Source organism: Dermacentor variabilis, chromosome 3 (genome assembly GCF_050947875.1).
Source record: "Dermacentor variabilis isolate Ectoservices chromosome 3, ASM5094787v1, whole genome shotgun sequence".
Taxonomy (NCBI): Eukaryota; Metazoa; Arthropoda; class Arachnida; order Ixodida; family Ixodidae; genus Dermacentor; species Dermacentor variabilis.
The window spans coordinates 202,294,418-202,300,483 of record NC_134570.1 but is presented as its reverse complement, the minus strand read 5'-3'; the positions used below and the strand labels follow the sequence as shown (position 1 = coordinate 202,300,483).

Genomic DNA, 6,066 nt, shown 5'->3' with positions numbered 1-6,066 from the left:
TCTCTCTTTCATTGCTCGTAGTGCTCGTGCTATGTAAGAGCAGCGCCCGTGCTCTCTTTCTCTCTCTCTTTCATTGCTCGTTGTGCTCGTCCTATGTAAGAGCAGCGCCCGTGCTCTCTTTCTCTCTCTCTTTCATTGCTCGTTGTGCTCGTGCTATGTAAGAGCAGCGCCCGTGCTCTCTTTCTCTCTCTTTCATTGCTCGTTGTGCTCGTCCTATGTAAGAGCAGTGCCCGTGCTCTCTTTCTCTCTCTCTTTCATTGCTCGTTGTGCTCGTGCTATGTAAGAGCAGCGCCCGTGCTCTCTTTCTCTCTCTTTCATTGCTCGTTGTGCTCGTCCTATGTAAGAGCAGTGCCCGTGCTCTCTTTCTCTCTCTCTTTCATTGCTCGTTGTGCTCGTGCTATGTAAGAGCAGCGCCCGCGCTCTCTTTCTCTCTCTCTTTCATTGCTCGTTGTGCTCGTGCAATGTAAGAGCAGCGCCCGTGCTCTCTTTCTCTCTCTTTCATTGCTCGTTGTGCTCGTCCTATGTAAGAGCAGCGCCCGTGCTCTCTTTCTCTCTCTCTGTCATTGCTCGTTGTGCTCGTGCTATGTAAGAGCAGCGCCCGCGCTCTCTTTCTCTCTCTCTTTCATTGCTCGTTGTGCTCGTGCTATGTAAGAGCAGCGCCCGTGCTCTCTTTCTCTCTCTCTTTCATTGCTCGTTGTGCTCGTGCTATGCAAGAGCAGCGCCCGTGCTCTCTTTCTTTCTCTCTTTCATTGCTCGTTGTGCTCGTGCTATGTAAGAGCAGCGCCCGTGCTCTCTTTCTCTCTCTCTTTCATTGCTCGTTGTGCTCGTCCTATGTAAGAGCAGCGCCCGTGCTCTCTTTCTCTCTCTCTTTCATTGCTCGTTGTGCTCGTGCTATGTAAGAGCAGCGCCCGTGCTCTCTATGTCTCTTTCGTTGCTCGTAAATGTCGCCCTATATGTTTAAGAACAGCGCCCGTGCTCTCGCTCTCTCTCTTTCGTTGCCCGTGGCGCTTGCGCTATATTTATTCATTTTTTATTTATTTAATATGCCTTACAGGCCCACTTAGGGGCATTGGGTAAGGGGGGACACAAAGTGTTTCAACAGGAGTAAACAATATAAATATCAATACAGGCATTCACAATATCAGTAAAGCGAAGTTCAATAAATGTTTGTCTAGGCTAAGCTTTAGAGAGCGTAAACACAGTAATATACTCATGCAAACAAAAATACAAAAATACAAGTGTGAGAAAAAGGGAAGGAAAGCAGGTCAATAACATCCTTATACAATATTTCTACAGGAAACTTTGCAACTCTTCGCGAAAAACGTCACGATATGTTATGCTCGCAATGTTATCAGGAAGACTGTTCCATACGGTTATGACATGTGGAAGTGCTGATGCGTTAAATGACAGTGTATTGCCGAACATGCGCATGAAAATATGGCTATTGTTAAGGCGACGTGACTATGTTTAAGAACATTGCCCGTGAACTGTCTCTCTGTCTTTCGTTGCTCGTGGTGATCGCGCTATATGTTTAAGAACAGCGCCCATTCGCTGTCTGTCTTTCGTAGCTCGCGGCGCCCGCGCTATATAAAAGGGGTGCTCATGCTATCTCTCTCTAATATCTCTTGGCGCTCGTGCTATATGGTTAAGAACAGCGCCCGTGCACTGTCACGTTTCTTTCGTTGCTCGTGGAGCCCGCCCTATATAAGAGCAGGGCCCCTGCTCTCTTTCGTTGATCGTAACGCTCGCCCTATATGTTTAAAAACAGCACCAGTGCTGTGTCTCTCTGTCTTTCGTTGCCCGTGGCGCTCGCGCTATATGATTAAGAACAGCGCCCATGCCGTGTCTCTGTCTTTCGTTGCACGTGGTGCTCGCGCTAAATATTTAAGAACAACGACCTTGTACTGTCTCTCTGCCTTTTGTTGTTCGTGGCGCTCACGCCATATGTTTAAAAATTAAATTATGGGGTTTTACGTGCCAAAACCACTTTCTCATTATGAGGCACGCCGTAGTGGAGGACTCCGGAAATTTCTACCACCTGGGGTTCTTTACCGTGCACCTAAATCTAAGCACACGTGTGTTTCCGCATTTCGCCCCCATCGAAATGCGGCCGCCGTGGCCGGGATTCGACGCCGCGACCTCGTGCTCAGCAGCCCAACACCATAGCCACTGAGCAACCACGGCGGGTAATGCCATATGTTTAAGAACAGCGCCTGTGCACTGTTTGTTTTTCGTTGCTCGCGGCGCTCCCACTATATAAGGGGAGCACCGATGCTATCTCGATCTCTCTTTCATTGGTCTTGGCGCACGTGTTTTTGCTTAAGAACAGCACCCGTGCACTGTCTTTAGTTGGTCGTGGCGCTCACTCTATATAAGAGCATGGCCCCTGCTCTCTTCCTGTGTTCGTGACACTCGCACTATGTGTTTAGGAACAGCGCCCCCTGCTCTCTCTCTATCTTTCGTTACCCGTGGTGCTCGCGCTACACCTTTAAGAACAGCACCCGTGCACTGTCTCACTCTCTCTTTCGTTGCTCAAAGCAGTCGCGCTATATGTTTAACAGCAGAGCCCATGCTCGGTCTCGCTGCCGCCGCTCGTGGCGCTTACCCTAGATATTTAACAGCAATGGCCTTGGTGTGTCTCTCTCTCTCAGCGCTTTATTTTTGACAGCAGCATCCATGCTCTTTCCCCATTCGTTGCTTGTGGCACTCGCGCTATATATTTAACAGAAGTGTGTTGATCTGAAGCTGGAACGTCGCGTCCTCAGGTCCTCTTTCGTTGGCGCATCCTTTACTTTCAGCCTTCGTAGGCATGGCGTCGTCTCATCGATATGCCGTCCAAATAGTCTTTTCGGCGTCTGCGTTTGCGGCGCAGGATCTTCGTCAGTTTGACAAACAGCAACCGCACCTCCATAGGTTTCTGCGTTTAGTATTCCGGATGTGGGCTATGTATCGAGCGTAATGCACACGGTCGTGTGCTACAAGAAGAATGCTTTATTGATAAGAAGGGAACGCATTTATAGCTGCGCTGCTCTCTTCGTTTGCAGTGTTGCTATCTTGGTTGGCCGTTGCATCCTCCTTTCTTTGAAGAATGGAAACACTGAAAACACGGAAAGTACTCAACATTTAAGAGTAGCAGTCAACACTCCTAGGTTGTTTCAGTCTGCCGGAATCCGTGCGTGTAGGCCAGGTGATCTGGTGGTCTTCGCGGTCTGGTAGATCGCCTTAGTGAATCCAGGAGGTTAGGTGGGCCGGGTGTGCCTGCTGGTGGTCGATCCGGTGCGGCCTGCGGAGGTTCAGGCGGCTGCTGCAAGGCTGCGCTCGAAGATGAATCAGGGGTGTCGTCGCAGTCGTTCGCCTGGTAATGGATGGCTCGATGGAACGCTTCTGGTGTTTTGCGAAGGTGCTGTCTATTTCAACGGCAAACCCGGCCATCCTCTGTCAGAACGGTGTACGACCTTGGGGCCACGAGATCTCGGACTTGCGCCTTGATTTCGCATCAACGCTTTCCGAAGATGCGGACGACGTCTCCCTTCTGTAGTTGGAGTTAGTGTTCTTCCTGTGGTCCTTGCTTGGACATGTTTTTGTACGGGACCTGATGATGACGCTGAAAAATCTGGAAGTAGCGTTCTGAGGCTTCGTCCCATTAGCAATTCCGATGTTGATCGGCCATCCTCGAGAGAGAAGTCCTCTTTCTTGCTCTCAGTCTTGCCGAGAAGCCGCTTGACCACTTGTACGCCCTTCTCGGCGATTCCATTGGACCTGGGAAAATGGGGACTAGAAATCGTATGCACAAAGTCATAACGAGCCGCAAAATCTTTAAACTCCTTTGACGTGAACTGCGGGCCGCCATCACTGCAAACTTCTAGTGGTAATCCCTGCCTTGCAAAGATCTGACGTAGTTTATGGACGACAGTCGTTGCAGAGGTACCCTTGAGATGCTCGACTTCTGGAAAAATAGAGTAGGCGTCATAGACAACTAAAATGCTTTCCGGCGTGTTGAAAAAGATCTGTGCCAATCCTCACCAATGGCATGTCTGTAACGGTGCGTTGGCACAGGGGCTAGTCAGGCTGTCGATAAGCAAACTTCTTGCGAACGTCACACCTGTCAATGAAATGGGCAATATCTGTTGACATTCCTGGCCAATACATCAACTTGCGAGCCCTCGATTTGCATTTTCCTAAGCCGAGATGCCCTTGGTGCACTCATCGCAGCATCTCTGTTCGCATGCTTGCAGGTACGACTACTTTAGTTCCCTTGAGGAGTACTCCGTTGACTACAGAAAGTTCTTGTGCGAAGGACTTTAGCTCACCTTCTACAGGTATTGACGACTGCAGGCTGGAAATGACGTCTTGCGCCATTGCATCACTGGCCGTTCCTGCCTGCAGACGAGATAGGGTGGCTGGTCCAACAACGGCAGTCAGGACGCCCACGGCATGAACTTCAACGTCCGTTGAGCCTTTTTCTGGTTGTTTCTGCGTTGGGATTCGTGACAGGGTGTCGGCAACAACCAATTTGCTGCCTGGAACATACTGTAACTAAAACTCGTACTTCAGCAGTCGAAGAAATAGTCGTTGAAGGCGGGGTGGCATGTCGCCTATTTCTTTCTTTGAAATAGCCAATAATGGGTTGTGGTCGGTTTCGATAATGACATGTCTTCCAATAACGTAATCATTAAACTTTTCACAGCCGACTGTTATGCCCAGGACCTCTTTTTCTATTTGGGCGTACCTTCGCTCAGTTTCTGTCAGTGCTCTCGATGCGTAGCCTACCGGGCGCCAGTCGTTTCCATGTTGTTGGAAAAGCGCTGCTCCGAGTGCAAATGCTGACGCATCCGTCGACAGTTTCGTGGAAAGCTCGGGATTAAAGAGCCAGGACGGGTGCTTCCGTCAGCATCTTTTTGAGCAGCACCCACTCACGCTCGTGAACATGCGTCCACCCGAAAAGTGTGTCGTTTCTAATCAGGCTGCGCAGTGCCTCAGTGTGGGCTGACAACAGTTGCAAGTATTTCCCGAAATAGTTGACGGTGCCAAGCAAGCGTTGAACGTCTTTCTTGGTCGTTGGCGGAGGGTGGTTTCAAAGGCACTTTATCAGGTCGGGATTTGGCTCAATACCTTTGGAACTAATTTTATCACCCAAGAAGCTGATTTCAGTACGTCCAAAAATTCACTTTTCTGCATTCAAAGCTAGGCCCTCTGCTTGTGCCCTTTCCAGCGCTTTGTACAGCCGTTCATCGTGCTCTTTTCGCGTAGAACCCCACACTAGCACATCGTCAATGTACACACTTGCTCCCGGGAGGTCGTCGAATATCTGGCTCATTGTACGCTGGAAAACTTCGGGTGCAGATGCAATACCGAATGGCAGTCTGAGATACCGATACCGACCAAACGGCGAACTGAATGTGCAGATTTCTGATGTTTTTTTGTCGAGGGGAATTTGATGGAACGCTCTGTCTGCATCGAGTCTGCTGAAATACTTTGCATGCGCTAGAACACCTTCGATTTCTTCCCGGCATAACAACTGAAAGTGCCCTCTCTTCACCGCCCTATTAATTGCACGCGGTTCCATGCATACTCTTGTCTCCATTTTTCTTCCTCACGATAACCAAGGGACTTACCCAGTCTGACGGTTCTTCCACCTTCTCGATGATGTTCGTAGTACCCATTCGGTCAAATTCCTTCTTAAGCGGCTTCTTGAGGGCACACGCCGGGTTGGCTGAACCACAGGGACAGCGTCCTTCCGGAGCACCATTTTGTACTCGCGCCGCGTCCTGCCAATGCCCGTGAATAGACTTGGGAACGCCTGCTTTAAGCTTCCGTATGTCTCGCTGCTGTCCACCGAGTTCACTCTCTTGACCAGACCAAGTTGCTCACTTGCCCCGAGGCCAAGAATGGCTTTCTTCTTCTTTACTACGAAGAACTCAAGCAGTACGTGCCGTTAGTCTAACTGCACGGCAAGGCGAAGTTTTCCACTGTGTGGCATTTCGCCGCCCCCGTAATGGCGCAGGATGCTCCTCGTGTGGTACAGCTGCTGTCTAGTTCCGAGCCTTTTGAACAGCGAACGCGGCA

General features: G+C 50.0%; 1 pseudogene; it reads right to left on the bottom strand.

Moving 5' to 3' along the window:
* Positions 1-3,145: 3,145 nt before the first annotated feature.
* On the bottom strand, positions 3,146-5,749 carry LOC142573849 (uncharacterized; annotated as a pseudogene).
* Between the last annotated feature and the right edge of the window lie 317 nt (positions 5,750-6,066).